This window comes from Arvicola amphibius, chromosome 3 (assembly GCF_903992535.2).
Source record: "Arvicola amphibius chromosome 3, mArvAmp1.2, whole genome shotgun sequence".
Classification (NCBI taxonomy): domain Eukaryota; kingdom Metazoa; phylum Chordata; class Mammalia; order Rodentia; family Cricetidae; genus Arvicola; species Arvicola amphibius.
The window spans coordinates 165,388,885-165,415,083 of record NC_052049.1 but is presented as its reverse complement, the minus strand read 5'-3'; the positions used below and the strand labels follow the sequence as shown (position 1 = coordinate 165,415,083).

At 43.5% G+C, this 26,199-nt stretch overlaps 1 protein-coding gene across 2 annotated transcripts in view; it reads left to right on the top strand.

The window, feature by feature from the left end:
* The first annotated feature begins 5,673 nt into the window (after nucleotides 1–5,673).
* The window catches only part of Pik3cb (phosphatidylinositol-4,5-bisphosphate 3-kinase catalytic subunit beta), a 108,357-nt gene continuing 87,831 nt past the window's right edge, over nucleotides 5,674–26,199 (top strand). For both annotated transcript variants that reach the window (XM_038324013.1, XM_038324012.1), the window contains exons 1-2: nucleotides 5,674–5,877; nucleotides 24,160–24,259. The gene's annotated coding sequence lies outside the window, so the exon portion shown is untranslated. The remainder of the gene's footprint in view (nucleotides 5,878–24,159; nucleotides 24,260–26,199) is intronic.

Sequence of the window (26,199 nt, the reverse complement as noted above, 5' to 3'; positions counted from 1 at the left end):
TAGGTTGTGTAAATTGTTTATTTACTTGCATTATCTTCCTTAGATAGAAAAGAAATTTAAATTGTAGTTTAGAGAGACTTGTCCACAACAACAGGGCAGTGCCTTTGTTGATAGATAGCTCACATTCCACAAGGCAGAGTCACACTTAGGCCTCTTGGGAATCAGGGCTATACTCTTTGATCCAGCTCCTTACATACTCTGGCACAAAGTGACCTGCAAAGCACCTGATTTATTATTCCTTCTATTTCTGTGCAGAATGATACCGCTCTAGGGCCACAAGTTTACAAGATTGGGTACTGTTTATTAAAATGCAGTGTAAAATGGCCTTCTCCGCAAGGCTAGTTTCCTGCTCCCTTCCCTTGGAGCTCCCCTTGAGGCCAAACTGTCTTCCTCACTAACCATCTGGCTTCCTGCTTTTGCTTTTCTTTCTTCAATAACAGTCATTTTCAATTACAGTCCTCCCATATTTTCTTTCTTCTCTTTTGTTTTTTGTTGTTGTTGTTTTTTTTTTCCAGACAGGGTTTTTCTGTGTAACAGTTCTGGCTGTCCTAAAACTCACTTTGTAGACCTGGCTGGCCTCGAATTCACAAAAACAAAAATCTGACTGTCTTTGCCTTCCAAGTGTTGGGATTAAAGGCCTTGTGCCTGATTTCAGATTAAATCTTAAATAGCCCAAGCTAGAACTCACTAAGTAGGTAGCAGAGGCTGGCCTTGAACTTCTGACCCTCCTGCTTCCACCTACAAAGTGCTAGGATTACAAGCAGGTGCTACCACTTAGAGAATATTTATGTTTTCTTATGCATATATATGTAAATACAAAGCAGATACTTTATAGTTATACTGTATGATAAGTGGTCGTGATAAAAAATGAGCAGGGGTGGCCCATGCCCTTAATCCCAGCACTCTGGAGGCAGAGGAAGAGGCAGAGGCAGAGGCAGGCGGATCTCTGAGCTGGAGGCCAGCCTGGTCTACCGAGAGCAAGTTCCAAGACAGCCAGAGCTGTTACACAGAGAAACCCTGTCTTGAAAAACCAAACATCAAACACCAAAAACAAAACAAAACAAACAAACAAACAAATAAATAAAAAGCCTTATGGGCTTACCCTTGACTAAGAAGGTCTTTGCAATTGACAGCTTCTGTGAGAGGGACAACTGGTTTTTTTTAATAGGCTCAAGAGTAGTTAATTCACACACAGTCCATTCTGTGTTATTTTATTTTAGAGAAAGAACACAAAGTTGGGTGGGTAGGGAAGTGGGAGAAACCTGTGAGAATTTGGAGGAAAGTAAAGAATATTATAAAATATACAGTGTAAAAATCAAGTTTAAAAAAGCCATTCATACAACAGAAAAACTTGATTCAAGACAAACATGGTGACTGATATCTGCTAGCCCCTCCTTATTTTAGAAACCCAGACAGCTGAATTGCAGAGAGCTGAAAGTCAGCCAGGATCACTTAAAAAAACTGAGACTGTCTCAAAAATTAAAAATTCAAACCAAATAAATAATAAACAAATCAACCAACAAGCCATGGGTTAGGGAAGTACCTTAGTGGTAGAGCACTCGATAAGATGTTTGAGGCCCAGGGAGCAGCCACCAGCAGCCACCTTCTCACCCTTAAAGGGCCAAGTCAACATTTATATACTTACAATCCAATAATGCCAGGTCTCAAGCATTCACGGAACTATGTTTTTCTTGCCAGAGAAAAGGAGAGATGGGTGGGGCAGCTTTCTGCTTCACCTTCTCCCTCCAAAGTTCCTCCCTCTCTTATCTGCAGATTTCCCCTGGCAGCTTGTTCACCTCCGCTCAAGGGGCTGCTGTTTATTCTTCCCCCGTCCCCTTCCTCTACACCCTGTCTTCTTTCTAGATGTCTTTCTCTTTCTACCCCTTTCCTCTCAAGGTTAATGGCACTAATATGGGAGCCTAGATCTTCTGATGTTTGAAGGGAAGAGAGAGGGGCGGCAGGGAGCAGGCCAACTGTACGGGTAGTGCAGGATGAGGTTTTCTTAGCTTTCTCTAGGATGTGAGGTCACCATTTAGGCTTTCCCCACAATTCTGTGAGAGTAACTAATTTATGCCATGTGCAGTTTTCCCCACTTTTCAATAAAAAATAAGTTAACATTTTAAAAATTACATTCACTTATATATTTATTTAATTTCAGGAACTGTATGTAGCTCAGTTGGTAAATGCTTGCACAGGCCCTGGGTTCCATTCCTAGCAGACATGGTAACACAGGACTATAATCCCTGCATCTGGAAGATAGAGGAATGAGTTCTAAGGCAACCTGGAGTATAGACACTCTCTCAACACCCCCATCCCCATCCCCCAATTTTATAATGAACGTGCTGTGCAGTTTGAATTCTAAGCCTCAAATGTCCAAGTAAATAACCAGTTAAGCCTGGATACATGCCTATAATCTCAGCACTGGGAAGGCTAAAACAGAAGGACTGACTTTTTTTTTTTTTTAATTCTTTTTTCTGTTGCCCTGGAACTTGGTATTGCAGACAAGGTTGGCCTTGAACTACAGACCTCCTCCTGCTTCTGTCTGGGATTAATGCCCCGGCTAGGAGTGTCTTTAACTTGAGGCCAGCCAGGATATGCAGCAGTCTACAAACATGGATGCCCTTTTGCCTAGTAAATCTGGTTCTCTTTTGAGATCATCTCACAAAGCCCAGGCTGACCTTGAACTCCTAATTCTCCTGGCTTTCTAAATGCTGAGGTCGCAGCCATGTGTTATGATGCCAGGTTTAATAATCTGTTAGAAATTTGTTCTCTCTCTCTCTCTCTCCCTCTCCCTCTCTCCATAAAAGTGGGGAGCGGGGAGAGAAGGAACATGGTGGCACTTGGGAGGCAGAGGCAGGCGGATATTTGTGCATTCAAAGTCAACCTGGTCTACACATTAAGTTCCAGGAAAACCAAGGTCATATAGTGAGACCTAGGGCTTGGGATGCGGCTCTGTGGTAGGGTACTTGTCAAGTATGTACCAGGTCCCGGGCACAGTCCCAACATTGCATAAAGACAAAACAAACGAACAAAAAGGTGGACATCATAAAGATACATAGTACACAAGTGTGAAATTGTCAAAGGATAAATTAAAAATATTCTTTAAAAAACATATTTTATCTCAGTCAGGCAGTGGTGGCACACATCCAGCACTCAGGAGGCAGAGGCAGGCAGAACTCTTGAGTTCAATGGCAGCCTAGTCTAAAGCATGAATTCCAGAACAGTCAGGCTTCCACAAAGAAACCATTTCTCAAAAAAAATAATAATAATTAATAAGAGTAACAATATTAATAGTAATAAATATATTTTATGTATATTGGTGTTTTGCCTGTATGTGTATCTCTGTACCACTTTTGTGTCTGGTGCTCAGAGGCATCAGGAGAGGGTGTCCTATCTAGTTCCTACCTGAACTGGAGTTACAGTTTTCAGCTGCCATCTGGGTGCTGGGATCCAGTCCAGGTCCTCTGGGTAGCAACCAGAGTTCTTAAACACCAAGCTATGTCGTAGGTCCCAGATATTCTTAAACGCATAAAACACAACCAAATGAAAGGCTTGAGAGGAGACAGCTTCATCCATACAATTATCTGATCCCAAGCCTGAGGACGGAAGTTCAATCCCTGAGAGAACAGATTCCCCGAAGTAGTCCTTTGACTTCTGTTGCCATACTGTACCCCCCATTAACAAAACCCCAAACCCACAACGGAAAGATTGGTGATAGGAATGGGAGCACACACCTTCAATCCCAGCACCTCAGACATCCAAGGTTGTCAAAAATTAATAAATAAAGTAAAAACCTCTAAACAACAACAACCCAAGGTGCTGGACTGCCAATCATGTTCCCCATTTCCAGTTCTTTCTGTTGCCATGAAAAGCACTATCACAATAAGCACTTGGGCTAGTCTTTTCTCTAGTTGAGGAAATGATTGCAAAATTTGTGCTTGAAAAAATCCAGAAACTTAGTTCCTCATAGTTTTAGACTCCAAAAGTGATGTCAAGATGTCTGCAAGGCTGGTTCCTTTTAGGGAATGTAAGCCTCTGGTTTATGTCCCTCTCCTAGCTTCTGAGGCTGCTAGGACTTTAGTGTCCTTAGGTTTTAAGATGTATTACTCCTATATTCACATTCTTCATTCCGCCTTTCTGTTTGTTCAATCAATCTTTCTTTTTATTTTATTATCATTATTTTGCTTTTCAAGACATAGTTTCTTTGGTAGCCTTGGCTGTTCTGGAACTCTGCCTGCCTCTACCTCCCTCTGCCTCTCTAGTCCTGGAGTTAAAGGCATGTGTCACCCACCACGCTGGAGCCCATCTCTCTTAAGACCAACACTTCTTAGTTCTCTTTAAAGCTGGAAATATCTTCTGTTTTCAAGATATCTCAATTTTTCCTGCCATTTTCGTTGCATGGACCGTAACATTTCCATAGTCCTTTTCTGCGGGCCTGAAAGCCATTTCTAGTCTCCTGCAAGATGTTTTTGTTTCTGTCCTAGGCCTGAGGCCGATCTTGTGGTGGTGGTGGTGTGAAAGCTTGGGACTTGGGTTGAGGGTCAAGTTGTGATGGTCCTTTACTGACATTTCTGGCTGTGAGCTCACTGAGTCTTCACGGTAATTTTATTCTTTGGACATCTGAAAAGACCCGGGGTTCACTGTTGGGTTAAGCATTTTGATGGCTCCATTGGCAATGGTCTGGAGCCTCAAAGGCCAGCTCCCCTTACAATTGTTTATAAAAGCCCCACACTCCTAGGAGAATGGTGCAATAGGTTAATGTCTGTTGTTTTTTGTTTGTTTGTTTTCTTGAGATAAGAGTCCTGCTTTGCAGCTCTGCCTAGTCTGGAATTCATGCAGTAACCCAGCTGGCCTTAGGGTCCTGAACGCTGGGATTTACAAGCTTGGACCACCAACCTTGATTTTCTGAGCTACATTCCCAGAATCAAACTGTTTTGCCACCTTGCTTCATTTTCGTTCTACTTGTAGATTCTATCCCAGACCATTCAAGTATTTGCCTGAACTGTTAAGAGTAGTGTTGGGTTACAGTAGGTTTATGATACGCAAACAAAAAGACTATAGGGATCCCACGCAGGACCTCAGGCATGCTGTGTGCATGCCCTACCGCTGAGCTCTATCCCCAGCCCCCAAGGTTTGGTTGACAGCAAGTGAAATTCAAGCTAAAGGAAGGACTATGAAATTTCCCGACAGCAGGGAGATGAGGCAAGCAAAAAGCGCTGGGCGAAGTATAAGGTTCGGCAGCCAAACGTCAAGTGTGGTCGTGTGGGGAGACAACACAGAAGTGTTTCAAAGGCTGGCCACTTCAAACCTAAAGGATCGTTCATATCGCAGGGAAAGGAAGGCCAGCTGGGCCGTGGGAACAAAGGGTGTCTGCGGAGGTGCGGCTTTTCCCGAAGGCGGCGAGCTGGGTGCTGCAGACACCGCAGTGCTCCGCAAGCCAACCCAAGCGCGCCCGCAGCGCAGTAGGAAAGCGGCGCAGACAGCCGCACAGAGAGAGGCTGGCGCGGACTCTCCCGAGGGGCGGAGCCAGGACCGAGCCTTGCGCGGTAAGTGGGCGGGGATGCCTGGAGGCGGGCGTCTGGGGATTGGCCCTAGAGGGTGGGCGGGGCCGGCCAGCAGGGAGGAGAGCCCGGGAGGCCCGCGCGCGCGCTCGCGCAGGCGCGGGCACGGCGGTGGCGCGCGCGTGCTCCGTCGGGCGGTGCAGCGGCTGCGACGGAGCCGGCCATGGTCGTGGGCGGTGGGCGGGTGTTACTCTGAGCCCCGAAGGCAGCAGGAGGCTGAGTGCTGGGCATGCAGGTGCCGGAGCCGGGCGGGCGCGGCCGAGGGAGCTGTTGATCGTGCTGCGGGATCGGGAGCCGGTGGCGGCGCGCGGGGCAGGTGAGCGCGGGAGGCGGCGGCGCGGGCTGCGGCGCTGGCGGCTCGGGCGGCGCTTCCTGCCGGGCTCGGCCGCGGCCGCGCGGGCTCTGAGGTACGCGGCGCCCAGGCCTCGGGCAGCGGACACCCAACAGCTCAGAGCGCCCGGGGAGCGATCATAAGAGGCGCGGGTGCAGAGCGGCCCGTCTGGCGTCGGTGCGGACGCCCGGCTGTTGCCGACTCTCAGGTGCCTGACCGCCGCGTTCGCGGCGCTATTCCGGGTTCTCCGGCTTCGGACCGGTCAGAGTCCCGGTGCCGCCGCTGACGCGTCCCGCGGCCTTGGCTGAAATACTCCGGGGAGATGTGGGGCGGGAACTGTGAATATTCACCTCCTGGGGTTGCGGGAGGCCGAGCTAACACTACTGTAGGTACTCGGTGGATCGGAGCTCTTGGGAGCAGCCCACTGCAGCATCCTTGCTGGCGCTGACTAGTTCCTTGGTGCAGGTTGGCATTGGGGATACTTTTATTTCGGAACTGCTCTAGTATTGCAATACGCTCAACTCGAGTTGCTTAATGCAGGAGCCTGTTATCTTACAGCGGCCAGAGTGGGATTCTGTAGTCTCTTCCTAGAATTCTGTAGTTTCTCAAAGGCTGATTTGGAAACCTGTCTCAGATATGAGTGAATTAGGGCAACAAAACCCATCAAAATTGCTTTGCTGTTTAACCCATCTGAAGTGGCACTTAAAATGTCACTTGTTACAGAGTATAAACACAGGAAGAGTATGGAAACATGCTCCTTTTTTTTTTCTTCATTGCTACATCCGAAGGGAGTGACAAGTGCTTTTGTAAACATCATTGTGGGCAGTGTTACTTACTGTGTGGTGAAGTCATCATAATTAAATTAGATGAGTATTCTGAAGTGTTGAATGGATGTTTGGAAATCTGGTTCCTAATAACATCTCCACGGGAGTCTGAGTTTCCAGTTCATTATCACTTGCTGATTTTGTGCTACTTTGTGTGTGAGGATTTTTGTTTTATTTTGTTTTGGATTTTATGAGACAGAGTTTTGCGGTGTTAGCCTTCACTGGCCTAGAATTCATTCTATAGAGTAGGCTGGCCTTGGGTTTGCATCTTCTCCTTTGTCCTTACAGAACTCTGTGAAGTATATCCACTTGTAATCCCAGTGCTCTCTAGGTCCCAGGGGTTGCTGGTGGACCTCCCAGCCTGTCAGAATCCTGGCACCCTACGCCAATGAGAGAGCATATCAGAAAAATGAGATGGACACCTGAGGTTAGCTTTTAGTCAACACACACACACACTTTTTTTAAAAAAAAAGAAAGCAAAAGTGTTTAGAAACACTCTCTATAATATGGCGGAGATCGAATACTTTGGATTAGGATGTTGCCCAAGTTTCAGAAGGCAAACCCCTGAAAGTGTAAAACTGAAATAGTATTCACTAAAGCCTAAAGGACTGAAGAAACATCTCTAGTTTGCCCTTGTGATTAACACACTGACTAGAACATTCCACCTTCAGGGTGTTTTTACAAAGTGGAAAAATCAGGTGGTTTTCTTGTGGTGCTAAAGATCGTTGGCCCGACAACAAGTTGAATGTTGGATGTTATTTTTTTGAACCTAGGGCTTTGTTATATTAGGCAAGTGCTGTACTTCAGAGCTTATATGTTCCCAGCTCTCTTGTGTATTTCAAACCAACAAACAAAAATCAGACTATTGCTCTGTAGTTCAGGCTGACCTGTAACTTATTTTGTAACTTTGGCTTGTATCTGGGCAACTCTGCCTCTACTTCCCTAATTCTGGAAGTCCACCACACACCTGTAAACTACACCTGTTTTTATGCTGAGCTGGGGATCAAATTCAGGGCTTTCTTGCATGGTAGGTAAGTAAGCACTTCCAGCTGAGCTACATCTCTATGGCCGCCTTGACTCAAAAGGTTGAGGCAGGAGAATCACCAAGAGTTCAAGGCTACCCTGCATTACATATGAGTTCTAGACTACTTTTACCACATATGGAGAGAGACAATTACCTTTAAAAAAAAAAAACAAACCAGGAACTGAACCTAGGTTCTCTGTAAGACCCATAGGTGCTATTAACCACCGAGCCATCCCTTCAGCCCCATTTGTAGGCATTTTAAATATAATATGGTCAGGACTAGATCTAGAACTTATGATCTTCCTGCCTGTTCCCCCTTTTGCTGGGATTATAGGTATGTACCACCATACCAGTCGGAGCATTTTTTACCATTCTGCTGTTCCAAAGGCTTCTCATTAAGAGAAAACCCAAACCTTATTTTCATATCTTCTAATTATTTTGCTTACTCTGTATGTGTCTCCTCCTTTTGAGACAAGGGTTTCACTGTATAGCTCTGGATAGCCTGGCCTTGCTATGTAGTCCAGGCTATGCTCAAACTCACAGATATCTACCTCTTTCTCTGCCAGTGGTGTGCTGGGATCAAGGGAGTGTGCCACTAGGCCTACCTCTGCCTGGTTTCTTGTTCCCTCTTTTACGATCTTGTTCCTCCAATATAATGAGTTTTCTGATGACAGAGACATTTTCTGTCTTCCTTGAGATATTCTCAAATCAGATCATGGCCTGGAACATTAACTGGTTTACCTATCCTGCCTACTGTTTTTTTATTATTTACTTATTTTTTGAGATAGAACCCTTCTTTGTGTTCCAGATTGCGCTCAAACTTGTGGTCCTCATACTTCTTGAATACGAGGAATGTAGGTTTGGGCCACCATGCCTACCTATAATTTTTGTTCAATTAGACAATTTATTTTTGAATCTGACACCTTCCATTGTACTTATATAAATGTATATGTGTGTGTAATCTTCTCAATCATTTGTTTCAGTTACCACAAATTGCTCTATTTGGAGAAAAATCCCTGTCAGTTGGTTTGTACTGACTACTTACTTGACAGTGATGTCGTACTGTATAAAAGTGCCAAATCATTCAGGTTTCTCCCTGTCTCTTCCTGAACTGTCAGTGCTGGAAATTGCTCAGGAGGTCTGAAAGCAAAGAAAGGTTATAGAAGAATCAGAAGTGGACCATGTCTGTAATGCCAGTGCACAAAACTGAAGTAGAGGGATGGCCCAGAGTCAAAGGCTAGCCTGCACTACTAAAGTATGTGACCCTGTCTCAGAAAACACAAGAGCAAACCCGAAGTATGCACGTCCGTTGTCAAAGTAGAAATAAACATTAGGGAACGCATTGGAATTCAAAGTCTTAGAAGAATAATTTTCAATGAAGATGAAGAACAAGGGAAGAAAAGCTGTGTCAGATGTTACCAGTTTGCGGCATGTGTGTGACAGCTCTCCTTATCCCTTTCCCTTCCTCTCCCCCACCTTACATTTTACTTATGCCCTAGATTTTGACTCTTGCATTTTCTCCTCTCTTCCCCTCTCTGTGTATTTCCTGGTTGGTTTGGGCTGTTTTGTGAGTAGAGTTTATGCTCGGGGGCAGTTCACAATGCCTGTACACCTGTGAGAGGCATCCTTCCAGCTGAAAGGGCTCTTCCTGCTCCATTGTAATCAAAGTCTGCCTTTCAAAGTCCCGACATTGGCTCCACTCTGGCCTTTTAGAATGATTCTAACTAGTGGATTTATTCTTGCATGTATTCCATAATTGTTGTGTTATCTCCAGGTTAAATAATTGAGTTTCAAGGTTGTAGTCAGTGAGGAAAAGTCAAAGATTAGATGCATGGTTGGGATTAGATGGTCTGTCTGGGGAGCCCTGGCTATCCTGAAATTTGCTATGTAGACCAGGCTGGTCTCAAACTCATAATAGAAAGATCTGCCTATCTCTGTCTCCAAAGTTCTGAGATTAAAGGTATGCACTACCACTCCTGGCTGACTAAAGAGATTTTTAAATTAAAAGACATTTCTTGTTGCTTTGATTTGCTTTGAGAATGGATCTTCTTAATATGTATCCAAGTCTGGCCTGGAACTTAGATCCTTGTGTCTCAGTGTGCTGATATTTTAGACTTCCTGACATGGTTGTGTCTGGTCATTTGTTTGTTTGTTTTTTAATACATTTCTTTAGTGTGTGTGTGTGTGTGTGTGTGTGTGTGTGTGTGTAGGGGTGGGGAGAGGCTGTCACAGTGCATGTTTGGAGGACAGAGAACAAATTATCTGGACTCATTTCTTCTGTTGTGTGGGTCTTTTTGGTTTCTCAAGATAGTGTTTACTTTGTGTAGCTTTGGAGCCTATACTGGAACTCACACTGTAGACCAGGCTGGCCTAGAACTCACAGAGATCCGCCCATCTCTGCCTGCTGAGTGCGGGATTAAAGGCATGCACCACCACTGCTTGGCACATTGTGTGGGTCTTGAGGACCAAACTCAGTTTGTTAGGCTTGGCAGGCAGTGCCTTTACCTGGTGAGTCATATTCTACCCCCACCTGTGATAAAATGGAATTTCCATAGATTTATTGTTAGCATGCCAGATAGTGTGGGGATCATGTTCTGAAGTCTCAGCCTTTCTCCTCCTCCTTCTCCTCTTGTTTTTGTTTTCTGTTTGGAGACAGGGTCTCTTTGTGTAGCTCTGGATGTTGTAGAGCTCTTTATGTAGACCAGCCTGTTGAATTCACAGTCTCCTGCCTCTGCCTCCTAAGCTGGGCTTAGAGTACCAGCTGGTGTGGTGGTACATGCCTTTAATCCTAGCACTTGAGAGGCAAGAGGCAGGTGGGTCTCTGATTTTGAGGCTAGCCTGGTCTATAGATCTAGGACAACCAGGGCTACATAGAGAAAGCCAGTCTCGGAAAAATCCAAAATAAATAAGTACATAAAAAAAGTAAAGACATGCATCACTGTGCCTGGCTCAGCTTTTCCTCATTACTGCTCTCTTGCCTTCTGTATACATTCTGCTAGCCTACTCATTTTATTCCAACACTTTTGTAGATAGTTTTCTGGTGACTAAGGGATAATACACTACCTCTGCCTTAGTGCATTGCAGATATAGTTGCTCCGTTACTTACTTGATTCCATCCGAACATGGTTAATTTAGGGATATGTTACTTCCTCAGAAAATATATAAATCTTTGATTTGTCTTTTGTTTTTTTTTTTTTTCCTTTGTTGGGGAATAGGGTCTCTGTCTCTAGCCTATACAACATTAGGGTTATAAATAAGTGCGTGACTTATAAAATAGTTCTTTTAATATTGGGCAGGTGACCTGAGGTTGAGGTCCTTCATTGGGACCTCTGGAATAATACACTGCTGGAACTGAACAGTCCTGTTTCTGGTATTGTCAAGAGTCAGGTCTCCAGTCCACAGTCCTCTAGAGAAAACCTAGGAGGGGCCAAGCTTGGCATCCCTCCCTTGTTCTATGGAGTGGTTGGTCTAGTGCCTCGCCACTGGGGAGACCACCAGACAAGTGACCATTTGCCCTAGAGGGAACTGTGATCCTGATTATCCATGCCTGCACCGGAGGATTAAGTAGATTAGAAGAAATCAGTGGTAATCCAGAGCTTTATTTTAAACTACAGTTTATCCACATTCCTGACTGTGGTTTGTCCCTGGGCATTTGTAATAACTAGCTAGGAATATTTCCTAACTGTGTAATATTTACAAATTGTGCTTTTTTGTCATTTGAAGTAATTAATAGCCATTGTGAAGTAGGGAAAAGATGGAAGGCCTTTAAGGAGTTAGATGATCAACCAGCATTGCCCAAATAATTTAGTGTTGACTGTGGTCAACCACAGTGATTGCTAGACTGAAGACATGAATTCCATGAATTCTTTACCTGCTGAGCCACTGGAAGGCATTTTCAGTGGCTGTCAACAAGAGGTCAAAGCTCCGTTTGGATACATTTATAGATTACTAATTTAAAGGATTGAATTTTTCAGATCTGAATAATTGGCATTTAAGACAACCAGAATCATAATTATAATCACAGTTGGAGTTTGCTTTGTTTAAAATAATCTATGGCAGGTTTTGTAGAATTTAAATACCCAGAAAGCCTGCCTGCTAGCTGAAGTATAAGAGACACCCCTATCCCCACCCAAGGTCTCACTCTGGAGCTCAGGGTGGCCTCAACCTTGTCATCCTCCTCCCTCAGCTTCCGAGGTGAGAGGTGCTCTCTTTGAGGCCAGGTCATTCCTACCTCGTACAAATTATATATAATAACAGGATAATTTCTATCATTAGTTGACATAGAACTTAAACTTACTTTTTTTTTTCAGTGTTGGGATTGGAATCCAGGGTTTTTTTGCATTCTGGGCAAGCCCTCTGCCATTAAAACACACTCTTACTTCCAAAATCTTGTTGTTTTCCTTTGAAGCAGGGTCTTACAGTGTAGTGAAGGTTGTCTTCAGAGTCAAGTGTTCTATTCCCCTGCCTAGGTACCATCACACCCAGGCCATCATTAACTCCTGCCGTGTGACTTCACCTTTATTCCAGTATTCTGTTTGTGTGCCTCTTGTAAGTACACAGTAAATGCTCTACCACTGGATACACCTTAGCTCTCAATTAATGTTTGTTTGTTTGTTGTTGTTTGTTTGTTTTATCCCTGAGACAAGGTTTTTCTGTGTAGTCCTGGCTGTCCTGGAACTCACTCTGTAGACCAGGCTGGCCTCAAACTCATAGAACTCCACTAGCCTCTAACTGTGAACCAGAACCACGCTGTCTTTTCTTGATGAGGAACTTCTGGGTGCAAGGTTCTCATGCTGTCTTTATGAGGAGCCAGCTTGTCACTTGTTCTTGTTTGGGGCAGGGTAGAGGATGTAAGGAATTTGATTGAGACAGTCTTGCTATGTAGACCTGGTAGGCCTTGCTAGTGCTCCCTGTGTGGCTCACTCTGGTTTGGAATGTTCAGCATTTTTCCTCTCTTGGTCTTCTAAGTGCTAGGATTGCAGCAGCTCTTGTCTAGTTTATAAGTGCTGGGGACTGAACCGGGCCTCATGAATGCTAGGCAAGCATTCTGCCAAGCGAATGACTGGCCTGTCTTTTGTGTTACGTTTTAGTTTGTGAAACAAGGTCTCGAGTGGTTTAGGCTGGCCTCAAACTCACTCTGTAGCTCAGCCTCCCCTCAAAGCCCTGATCCACCTGACTCTACCTCCATAGTCTGGTATTAATGATTCTTGCTTCTGTGCCTAGCACCAGCTTCCTCTTATCGCCTTTGCCTTTTAAAGCTGTAGCTGTGCATATAGTATATTAGAAAAACTCCCAAGTGTCTCCTACTGTGTATGGAGTTAAGCAGACCAAGAATAACAAACATTTATTGAATGCTTGCTTACATGTTGGGCTGTGCTAAGTGCTTTCTCTGTAATTTTTTAACAATTCTCTAATGAAGGTACTAAAAACATCACCCTTGGAGGAAATTTGAATTTCAGGAAATTACATGTCAAATGGAGCAAAGTTTTTAAGTGGTAGATTCAGATGTAAGAACAACATATTATTTTATGTGTAAGGATATTTTGCCTGCATGTATGTTTATGGATCACTTGTGTGCCAGTTGACCAAGGAAGCCAGGAGAGGGCATCTGATTCCTTGGGACCAGAGTTACAGACAGCTGTGAGCTGCCATGCCTTGTGGGTGCTGGGAGTCAAACTTAGATTCTCTGAAAGGGCAGTGTTCTTAACTCATCTCTCAGGTTCTGAGAGTCAAATTAAAAACAAAACAATACACACACACACACACACACACACACACACGTATGTTTGTATCATGTGCATGCCTAATGCCTATGGAGGCCAGAAGAGGACATGAGATCTCTGGAGTTATAGGTGGTTAGGAGCTGCCATGAAGGTGCTAGAAGAGGAGCCAGGGTTTTTAACCACTGAGCCATCTGTCTAGCCCCACTCTAGGTCTGTCTGGTTTTCTACTCTCCTGGGTATGCAGTCCAGGCTGGCCTGATCTTCTTCCCATACCAGCCCATCGTCATCACTACCATCATCATCAAGGCTGATCTTGTCTTGAACCTGGGGCTTCATGCACGTTAGGCAAACATTCTCCCACTGAGTTATAGCCGCAGGTCTTAACAAAAATTTTTTTTCTTTCTAAATGAGATTTAAAGTCTCACTGTAGCCTAGGCTAACCTGGAGCTTGGAGTAATCCTTTTGCCTCCGCCTCCTGAATGATGGTGTTACAAGTGTAAGGCACTATACCCAGCTTCCCATTCATTGTTTCATTCATTCATTCATTCATTCATTCAGGCTTTTTGATACAGGATTTCACTATGTAGCCCTGGCCGGGAACTCTACGTAGACTGGGCTGGTTTCAGATTCCGGGATCTGCCTCTTGAGTGCTGAGGTTAAAGGCGTGTACCACCACACCCTGATCATCTATTTATTTTTTGTGGTATTTTCTGGTAGCTATTGTAGCTCTTTTCTTGGTCTCTTTTCAAGTGTAATTTACTCTAGAGTACTTCTGAATAGGCCCTTCAGACCCAGGGCTTAGTGCAGGGCTCTGCCACTGAGCTGAACCCCCCCCACTTTTTTTTTAAATAGCTAGGAAGTTGAGTGATTCAGGTGTAGTAGTAGTTCACGCCTGCAATTTCATCTGTGCTCTACATAGTGAGTTCAGGCCAGCTAGGGCCACATAGTGAGCCACCTTGCCACCCCCACCCCTGCAAATAAAAACTTCCTAGTCTTAAATGTATCATGTTAGCATAGTTAAATATCCTCCTAAGCGTGTACAAATCAATGAAAGGTTTTCAGGTCAGAAGGCTGTGAGTATTTGGTTTTTTTTTTCAATCTTGCTGGGCTGCCAGTTATGGGTGACTGGAGATTTTCCTGAGCTTAATCTTAAAGTACTGGGCAGAAAGGAAGGAAACAGATTTGCTGTTGAATACCAATACACTGCAGTAGATAAACCGTGGATGCAATTGATAACCATTCACTTTAAAAGATGAATAGAGCAAATATTTACACTGTTAGACTTTTTTTTTCTTCCCTCGTTCATGTTTGAGAAGAGAGAGGATGTGCTAACATTACATCTGTCATCAGTGGTACCTAGACTCTAAGGGAGTTCCCTTTTCTTTGCTTTTTTAATTTGAAGCTTTATTTTTACTGTTTGAAATTGTGTGTGGGTGTACACGTCTGCATGTGTGTATGTGAGTGTGAGCGCAGGTGCCTGTGGAAGCCAGAGGCATTGGATTCCCTGGAGTTGGAGTTACAGATGGTTGCGAGCTACCTGACAGGGGCTGAGAACCAAATTTGGGTCCTTTGCTGGGCTATCTGTAGGCCCCATAAGGGGGTTTTCTTTAATTTTTTTAAACATTCATTTCATTGTGTGTGTGTGTGTGTGTGTGTGTGTGTGTGTGTGTAACTAGCAAGAGTTGGGTCTCTCCACCATGTGGGTTCAGGTAATTAAACTCAGGCTGCCGAGAAGAGCAAGCAAGCACCTTGCCCTACTGAGCCATCTTATGTATGGGCTCTTCTTTCCTTTTCTTCCCCCCTTTCCACTTTCCTCTCTTCCTCTTTTTAAATAGTCCTATTTTGTGATTGTTTGCCTGTGTGTATATACGTGCACCATGTGTATGGTTGTTTTTTGCCTGCATGTATGGCAGTGTACCATGTATGTGCTTGTCATCCTCGGAGATCAGAAGATGGCATCCTAAGACAACCTCACATCCCCAGGAACTGGAGTTACAGGCAGCTGTAGGTGCTGGGAACTGAATCCAGGTCATTTGTAAGAAAAGTAAGTGCTTTAGCTGCTGAGCCATCTCTCCAGCATATATTCTCTCTCTGTGTCTCTCTCTCTCTCTGTCTGTCTCTGTCTCTGTCTGTCTGTCTCTCTGTCTCCCTCTGTCTCTGTCTCTCTCTGTCTCTCTGTTTGTCTCTCTCTCTCTCCCCCTCTTTTTGAGATGAGTTTCTGTAGCCCAGACTGGCCTCAACTCTGTATATAGGCAGAGTGCAAAGCTGGGGTTACAGATGTAAGCAATAAATTACGAAGTGATAAGTATAAGCTGGGCTAGTAATGGAAGATACCTAGAAGCCAGACTTGAATTTTATTTATCAGAGACACATGTCGCTCAGGCTGGCCCGGAACTCACTATCCTCCCAGGTGCTGGTACTTAACCATCAGGTCCCAGATGCAGGCGCATAGGCATCACATACAGCTAAGATAAGATTTGTGTGATCTGCCTTGGAATTTCTAGTTTCTCTGGCCTGCTTTATGGGGGGACTGGTCAAGACCCAAACTGTGTGTCACACTAGAGTGCATCCCAGAAATAGCTCCTAGGGGCTTGCTTTTCTGATAGCTGCTGTAGTTCTCGTAGTTCTTCACTTGCTGTTGGTCTCTTCTCAGCTTTCCTGAATCCCATCATCATTCAGTCCTAGCCCTAACTACACTGGGTCTCAGCTCGGCCTGGGACTCCATTATCCGCGTGGGGGAGAATGAATATGACAGTGATGGTCTTGTACCTTTCTCTTCACATCTGAAAAAAATCACTGAAGATTTGTAAACAAAACAAAACAAAAACCAAAAAACGCCCCCAAACATTATATTTTTAATTGTTAACATCTTTCTCCCAGTCTATGTAGACATTATTGGTTCTTTCAATTTAATTGATGCAGCTCTCATAATCCTGATTTCTTTCTTTATTATCAATATTATTATCGACACTGGGTGTCTTGTAGGCCTGTGAGTTTCTTGTAGCCCAGGCTGGTCTCATACTCTCTAATAATAGATGGGGCTGACCTTGAACTCGATCCTCCTCCCACCTTCTAAGCTTTAGGGTTACAGGTGTGCCCCACCTTCCTTATGCTCAGATCTTCTAAAGCCTGTCTACAGTAGACCTTGGAATAGCAAGGTCTTGACCCCATGGGGCAGGGGGAGGGTGCTCACCAACCCTTTCACAGGTGTTGCATATCAGATATCCTGTTTACCAGGATATTTACATTGCAACTCATAACAGCAAAATTACAGTTAAGAAGTAGCAATGAAATAATTTTATGGTTGGGTGGTCGCTACAACATGAGATGTATATTAAAGGGTCACAGCATTAAGAAAGTTGAGAACCACTGCTTTGGAAGAAGAAACTGCGAAAATGTTTGGTTTTGTGATTTTGAGACAAGATCGCATTCTGTGGGCTGGAGAGATGGCTCAGCGGTTAAGAGCATTGCCTGCTCTTCCAAAGGTCCTGAGTTCATTCCCAGCAACCACATGGTGGCTCACAACCATCTGTTATGAGGTCTGATGCCCTCTTCTGGCCTTCAGGCACACATGGAAGGAATGTTGTATACATAATAAATAAAAAAATATTTTAAAAAAGATCTCATTCTGTAGCCGGGGTGGTGTTAAACTTCTTATTCTTCTGACTCTGCATCCCAAGTGTTTTATTCTTTATTTCTAAGATTTATGTTATGTTTATGATGCTCTATCTGCACACACACCTTTATGACAGAAGAGGGCATCAGATCCCCCTATAGATGGTTGTGAGCCACCATGTGGTTGCTGGGAATTGAACTCAGGACCTCTGGAAGAGCAACCAGCGCTCTTAACTGCTGAGCCATCTCTCCAGACCCTAAAGTGTTTTATTCTTAAGTATACAACAGGAAAGCCAGTAGAAACTAAGCATTTAAAAAATAAAAAAGAAAGATTGTTTGGTCAACCAAGGCTACACAGAAAAACCCTGACTTGAAAAAAAGTGTTTGTTTGCCTGTGTCTGCATATGAGGACCCCAGCTCTGGTCCTCCTCCCACAGCAGGCACCTTCAGCCAGTCGTCTCTCCAGCCAGACATTAAGAGTCCTTCAGAGTCATCTGTCCTTCATTTACTCGAGATACCAGGCCATGTGCATAAGCAAGCGAGAAAACCGTGTGTACGTACAGACATTAAGTAATTAGATATCATAAAGAAAATGTGGTAGCAGTATCAGCTAGTTTGTAAATGACCTAACCATAATTGGATGAGTTTCCAACATGATGTTTACATCAGCGAGTTGACTGATGAGGATTCAAATCATCGGGATACCGGATTTGTTCCAAGGGCTTGAGGCTTTCTGGTATCCAAGTTAAAGAGACTCTGAAAATCACAACAGTCTCTGCATTTAGGGGTTTATTTTACAGTTTGAGAGTAGAGGTGCAGAGGAAGCTGTCAGCTGAGGCGAAGGCTGCAGTGGCTGTGGGGGAGGCTGAGGATCGCCTATGCACTCTCCTGGGTCCTACTGCAAATAGCTTATTCTCTGTGGTAAAGGTGTTTCTTCAGATATTTAATAAACACATCTCGGTGTGCTGATATATCACCAAGGTAGTAGGCCAGATGTATTTGTTTATCGCATTTATTTTGGTGTGTGTGTGTGTGTGTGTGTGTTAGTGAGACTGGAGCAGCATGGGCCTCTACACACTCTCTACCACTGTGGTCAATCCCTACCCCAGTTTTTTACACTAATATTTAATTTAGTTTTGGTGGTGGTGTTTAAGCTCAGGGCCATGCCTGCCCTCTCCACTGATCTACACCCCAGCCCTATTTTATTTCTACTTTTTAACGAAATTTTCAAATACGTATGAATTTCACAGACTGCAGATACTTGTATTAGTCCCCATGGCTGGCTTCTCCCTACCTCCTCAGCACTGCCCCTCCCGCCCTTTAAGAACAGTGGTGTGATTGTCTCCATGCCGAGGTGGATGCTTTTTCGGTCAGAGCACTGGAGCTGTGGGTGTTTGGAGTTGAGTTGCCTTTGGAATCAGCTTTCCTTGTTGCCGTAGGGCAGAACTTTGAAGGTCTGCTCTACTGTGTCTACCAGGTCTGAATGTATTCTTTATTCTTCCTCTGGCATTGCTATCAATTTATCATGAGTTTTCTTTCATACAGTTCTATTGGTTGTGGGAAAGTCTACTTCATCAACATACACTTTTAACATTAAAACATGTGAGTATTTTCCTGTATTAATTTCTTCATGGAACATTTGTTGAGAGGATGTGTTCATGCTGTGTGAGGCACTGAGCATACAAAGCTGATGAAGGTTCACGAGAGATGCAGTGGACTGGTTGTGGTGCACACACGCCTTTAATTCCAGTACTCAGGAGGCAGAGGTAGGTATGTCCCTAAGTTTGAGGCAAACCTGGTCTATATAATTAGTTCCAAGGCTACATAGTGAGACCCTTAAAATTTTTTTTTTAGGTGCTGGAGGGATGGTTCAGAGGTTAAGAGCCCTGGTTTCTCTTCCAAAGACCTGGATTTAATTCCCAGCACCCACATGGCACCTTACTACCGCATGTAACTCCAGGTCTCGGGGAAGTCCTACACCCTCTTCTGATCTCCTCAACATACCAGACATGTATGTGGTGCGGAGACATACATGCAGGCAAAACATTCATGCACATAAATAAATAAAAATAAAAAGTTGTAGCCAGGTATGGTGGAGTCCACCTATAACTCCAGCACTTGGGTGGTGGAGGCTGAAGAATCAGGAGTTACCTCATCATCAACTACATAGAGTTGAGACGCTAGTCTAGGGCACATGAAACCCTATTGTAAAAAGCACACATTTTGTTGTTTATGTAACCCTGGTTGGCCTGTAAGTCGCTGTGTGTGGTAGAAGGTTGGCCTCAGACTCAGGTCTAACTGCCTCTGCCTTCTGAGTTCTGGGATTAAAAGTGTGCTAAAAATAATTTTAATGAGGCAGGGCATACAACTTAATAGTAGAGTTCTCGATTGCCATGTTCAAGGCCTGGGTAGGACCATAAAAAAAGAGCAAGAAAAAGAATTTTAGTAACATTTTCCTTTTTTAAAGGCAGGCTCTCACTGTAACCTTGGCAGACCCACTGGCCTTAAGCTTTCAGTGATCCTCCTCTGCCTCTTGGGTGGCAGGACAGCAGGCTTTCAGCACTATGATAGCAGATAAAGTAAACCTTAAAATTAGTTGTAATTAAAATTCAGTAGATAGCAATTGCTAGAATCTAATAATAAGCCAACTTCTTGGGACCTAAATTTATCTCTTTAAATTTTGAACTAGGGCTTCCTGCATCTTCTAGCCTAGTCTTCAACACACCACACGCCTGCCTCTGCCTTCTGGCCTTCCACTGGGATTGCAATTGCTGCTGCCACACCTGGCTTCTTCTTGCTGTTTTGATTAATGACTCTCTCTTTACTCACTGTAGAGCAGGCTTCTTGTACTTTTCTCTTGGGACTTTTCACCTGAGACACTTTTAGTTGACCCCTTTAGTACATAGGCATATGAAATAGTTATACAAACCAAAGGTCTATTGATAATGATGTTTATTTTAAAATAATTCTTTGGTATGCAGTTACTTTTTATATATTAAAGATGAAAGCAAAATTTCACAACAGATGGATATACTTGTTTATATTTTATCTTTGGCTTTTATGAGACAGGATTTCTCTGTGTGGCCAGGCTGTCCTGGAACTCGTTCTGTAGATCAGGCTGGCCTCGAACTCAGAGATTCACCTGCCTCTGCCTCCCAAGTGCTGGGATTAAAAGTGTGTGCTGCTACCCCACTACCTTGCATGCTTGCTTGCTTGCTTGCTTATTTATTTATTTATTTATTTATTTATTTATTGTTTTTTCGAGACAGGGTTTCTCTGTAGCCTTGGAGCATGTCCTGGAACCAGCTTTTGTAGACCAGGCTGACCTCGAACTCACAGAGATCTGCCTGCCTCTGCTTTCCGAATGCTGGGATTAAAAGTGTGCGCCACCACCGCCCAGCTAAAACAGGATTTTTTAAAAAAATATTTATTTATTGTGTATACAATGTTCTGTGTGCATGTATGCGTGCAGGCCAGAGAGTGTGCCAGATCTCATTACAGGTGGTAATGAATAACCATGTGGTTGCTGGGAATTGAACTCAGGACCTCTGGAAGAGCAGTCAGTGCTCTTAACCACTGAGCCATCTCTCCAGCCACTTACTTATTTTTAATGGCAGAAGTATGTATAAGGTCACTTCAAAAATTGTTGAAAATCATGTTCTAATCCCAAGTCAAAATATAAGTAGCCATTTCTTATGAAACTCAAGTCAGCAACTCAAAAAACAATTAAAAAAATGTTTTTTTCCTTTTGTTTTCTTCTCTTTTCCCTGACAGCTTTATACGTGTGTACAATGTATTCTGGTGATAGTGACTCAAATATAACTTTTCTTTGGTTTTTTGGTTTGGTTTTTTAGAAAGGGTTTCTCTGTATAGCCCCAGCTGTCCTGAAACTCTCTATATAGATTAGACTGGCTTCAGACTCACAGAGCTCCACCTGCCTCTGTCTCCTAGTGCTGGGATTAAAGGCATGTGCTACCAATGCCTGGCAACAGACTAGAAGATTTTGGCACAATCTAAAGACACACTAATTTGGTACTTAGCATGCTGAGGAGTAACAGTAGGAAATAACCAAAAGTGTTGGTTTCCATAATTAAATCATGTTTATAAGAGCAGGAAACCCTGTGTGTACAGTGGAAACCTTGTAATTCATAACATGCCGTAGTCTCAGATAGGCGTCGAGCTGTTTCAGGCAACATGATGACAGCGGGTGTCTTGCACAGCGTTCTTGCTTTGTTCAGAAGCAGGGTTGCAGCAATCTCCAGATGCAATGTGCAAGCTGCAGAAATACCTACGATTCATTAGGTCATTTCTAATTAATATTTGGCTGTTGCATGTTCACAGACCTTTTAGTATTGCCAATTTTTCTGTGATCCCCAGAAAAAACCTACATGTAGTCATTACTTGTAGTTAAAGAAACTGGGTTCTAGGGACTGGAGAGATGGTTCATCAGTCAAAAGCACTGGCTAGCCTTCCAGAGAACCCTGGTTCAGTTCCCAGCACCCACATTGCAGCTCACACCTGTCCTTAACTCCAGTTCCAGTGCTCCTAACATCCTCACACAGACATACATGCAGACAAAACACCAAACATGATAAAAATAAATTGTTTATATAAAAGAGAAACTGGGTTCTAGAGAATTTTGTTAAACTCTTATTCCCAGCTCCTGTGTTTGAGAATGGGTAACTTTCAGCTCATTGTAGTAAGCGGGCTACACCTTACATGATAAATTGAACAAGAGGGCTCAGGGACCATTTGTGTGTGTCTCATGGGTGTGGACCTTGGCATGTTTATCCAGGTGTATATGCGTAGGGAGTTCAAAGTCATATAGGCTACATGGGACACTGCTTTTAAAAGCTGAAAAGGGTCTGGGGACTGACTGTTTTTCCAGAGGTCTTGAGTTCAATTCCCAGCAACCACATGGTGTCTTATAACCATCTGTAATGAGTTCTGGTGCCTTCTTTTGGCTTGCAGGGATACATGCAGTCAGAATACTATATACATAATAAAGAAATAAATCTTAAAAAAGGTCAAAAAATAGGAAGAGTGTGTTTGAAGAACATGAAATTAAGACTGTTAGTGCCTGCCTGGAAGCCTAGTCACTTGGGAGGTTGAGGCAGGAAGATTGCAGGTTCAAGATCTGCTTGAGGTAGAGTGAGTTCAAGTTCAGTCTTAGAAATGTCTGTTTAAGACAGACACACTTACTGTCTTAAAGAATGTAAACAGGACCGGAGAGGCAGCCTATTGGTAACGGGTAGGGATTTTCCTAGTGAGATGCTGTGGTCAACTAACCGTCTGAGCGGAGTGGGGAATGGAAAGATAAATGTGATTTGTTGGGTTTTTTTTGCCATAAGTTTCTGATGTAGCTCCGACTGGCTCCAAATTTACTATGTAATTGAGAATGACTTTGAAATTGTAATTCTCCTGTCTCCACCTTCTAAGTGCTGTGACACAGATACATTCCACCATGCTGTACAGATAATGCTGTTCACTTAATAGTCAGCGTCTTTTTGTTTATTAATTTATTAGACAAGGTCTCTCTGTGTAGACCAGGCTAGCCTCAAACTCAGAGATACTTCTGCCTCCAAGTACAAAGATTAAAAACATGAGCCACCATGCCCTGAATTAGTGTCTTGACTGTGGCTGACATCGTGTGTGTAATTTGGGTTTCTTACTTAAGGAAGAACTGTGCTTAATTTAATACTAAGCCATCCTCTGTCTTTAAATTCTTTTATTTTTGAACAAGTAGCTCTGCATCATTCATAGATTCATTCATTTTTTTGCTGTGAGGTTTTTTGTTTTGTTTTGTTTTGTTTTTGAGACAAGGTTTCTTTGTGTAGCTTTGGCTGTCCGAGAACTAACTCTGTAGACCAGGCTGGCATTGAACTCACAGAGATCTGCCTGCTTCTGTCTCCCAAGAGCCGGGATTACAGGCGTGCACCACCACCGCCTGCATTCATTCATTTTTGAGACTGGATCTCAACTCTGTAGCTTTGACTGGCCTCAAACTCACAGAGATCCAAGTTCCCCTGCCTCCTGGGTTCTGGGATTGAAGGTGTGAGCCACTGTGGCTGGCTTAATTTATTCAAAAATTTTTAAAAATGTATTTTTAATTACATTTAAACCAGTGTGTAGGTGCGTGTACATGAATGCACGTGCCTGTAGAGATCAGGGTTGTTTGAGTTCCCCAGAGCTGGAGTTCGAGGAGCTTTGTACGCTGCCTGATCAACATCAGTTACTGGTACTCAAACTTGGGTCCTCTGAAAGATCAATACTAAAAGTTTCTTTCTCCAGCACTAAGTATTCTTACATTTAGAATTAGCTAGCTGGGCTGTGGTGATCATGACTTTGTTGACAATGTCCAGAGAATCCTAGTCAGCAGCCAGTCGAATGGATCCTGCCTTCCTCCATTAGACTGGACCCAGGGTGTTGACCTTGGTGATGTCAGTGTTAACACAGCTTCACATCCTGTTTGAGCTGGTGCTTGTTAGCCTTGACATTTGCTGTGAGCTAAGTGTCATTGTTGTCTTCTCTCTCAATGGTCAGGGGACACCTCGTGGTAGCATCACGGTTAAGCTGGTTTTTCCTGTGGGAAGATTTCCCAAAGCCTCTGAAACTACAGTAGTAATTGGCCACCAGAATGCAGACAGACCAGGTGGACTCTGCTCAGCTTGTGTTCTTATCCTCTAAGCTTTGCTTGGATTTAGACATATTTCCTTGTAGAACTATCTTAGGGTAGGAGTTTGCAATTTGTTGTTTTTATTTTTTTTAATTTTTTTTTTTTTTTGAGACAGGGCCTGGCAGGCCTGAGGGGTCCTGCATTTCCGTTTTATTCTACATCCTATAAATTACTTAGTTAGACTTGATCCTAAATATATAAGGAAAAGGTATCGGACTTTTAAACTGGTCCAGAACTGAGAACACTGGAGCACAGATCCACAACATAAAAGTTTTTCAACCTCATTAGATCTTCAGCCTGTTTATTACATGTGTGTGCTATACGCAGTCAAATGCCACATACATGCAGTGAACGCTTAACATTAGTCTGGTTTTAATGCTTGGCTTTCAACCTTTTATTTTTCAGTTTATCTTCTAATCTGAAAGAGTCTTCATGAATATTTCACTTTAAACACAAGTAATGTCACACGTTCCTAAAACACCGAAATGGGGGCTGTTATTCTGAGGTAAGTGTCCAGTTTTGTAGGTTTTATTTCTTAGTCTCTTACAAAGTTGAATATAGAAGGAAAGTTTGAATATTGTTTAGCTTCTAATTTTTTTTTCTATTTCTTGAGACAGGGTTTATATGGGGGCAGTCCTAGGCCTCCTTTTAAGGTAGACTAAGGGCCTACTGAGGGCTGCTTAATACAGAGGAGGTTTTTGTTTGTTTATTTGCTTTTGTTATTTGTTTGAAACTGTAGTCCAAGATGGCCTGAAATTGACCATATAGCGCAGGCTAGCCTGGAGCTTGAGCTCCTTCAGTCTGGAGGAGCCCTGGGTCACAGTAGTGAAACACTATTACTATAAAGGTGTTTTTATTATTATTATTTATTATTGTTGTTTTAAATAAAGACTTATCAGGTGAGCTGGGCGGTGGTGATGCACGCCTTTAATCTCAGCACTTGGGAGGCAGAGGCAGGCAGATCTCTGAGTTTGAGGCCAGCCTGGTCTACAAGAGCTAGTTCCATGACATCTAGGGCTTTACAGAGAAACCCTGTCTCGAAAAACAAACAAACAAAAATAAAAACATTTACCAGGTGGTGGAGTTACAAGAGCACAAGGCCATTCCTAGCATGGATAACAAAAGCAAGCATAAAACAGGCTGCCGTTATTAACCTATGAGTTTGAACAGTTTATTTTTTTGTGTATATGAGTACTTTGTCTGAATGTATGTGTGTGCAATGCCTTCAGAGGCCAGAAAGAGGGCATTATATCCTCTGGAACTGGAGTTATAGTCCGTTTTGAGCCACCACGTGGGTGGTGGGAATCAGACTTGGGTGCTCCGGAAGAGCAACAAGTGTTCTTCTGAGCCATTTCTCCAGCCCCCAAGTTTGGACATTTCAGAAGAAGCTAGATAATTTTTACTGACTTATTGCTCTTTTTGGATGTATGACAGTACTGGAGATTGAACCTTGGGTGGGCCAGTGCTCTGCCAGACAGCCTTAGCTTTACCATTGTTTTATTTTGCGGGCGTTTTGCATGTTTGCCCTGTCGACACTTGTATGCGTGACTGGAGTGACAGACAGCTGTGAGCTGCTGCGTAGATGCTGGGAATTAGGCCTGGGTGCTCTGGTAGAGTAAGTAGCCGGTGCTCTTAATCACTGAGCTGTCTTTCTAGCCCCATTTTTTGGGTTGTTTGATTTTTTTTTTTTGAGGCAGAGTCTCACTACCACTATGTAGCTCTGACAGGCCTAAAACTAGCTTCAAACTCAAAGAAATCCACCTGTCTCTGCCTCCTGAGTGCTGGGATTAAAATCATGCATCGTTTATGCCCAGCTGGCAGGTTTTTGAAGTAATCAAATTAGGGAAATTTTGAAGAATGATCAGGGTGAGTCAGGAAGAGGAATAAAACACATGATGTGTAAGTGGAGAGGGGAATACCGGGAGCGGAAGGGAACAACCAGCTGCAGGGTGGAAACAGGGTAGGCAGGGTGCATGTCAGGGCACCAATCCAAACTTAATACCTATGCATGAATATCCATAGGACTTGTTACTTTATATGCTAATTTAAAAGAATGGTCAGTGTGAAGATATTTATTTGAAATATGGGCTCACTCTGTAGCCCAGGCTGGCCTTAATTCAAGACTTTTCCTGCCTTAACTTCCAGAGTGCTGCGATTAGAGGCGCGCCCCACCATGTCTGTAAACAGTGTTAATGTTATTTTCTAGGCGCTACAGCCTTAACCCAGCCTCTCACACATACTAAGCGTGTGCTCTGTCACTAACTACACATCCAGCTGAATATAGCTATTATGCTTTTCCTTGGAAAATGACGCATTTAAAATTTGTTTTTGTGTGTGTGTGTGGTTTTGTTTTTGTTTATCGGGACAGTGTCTTGTGTAGCATAGTGTGGTTTCTAATTCTTCACTGTATCTAAGGCTTTCTTTAAACTCCTGATCTTTCTGCCT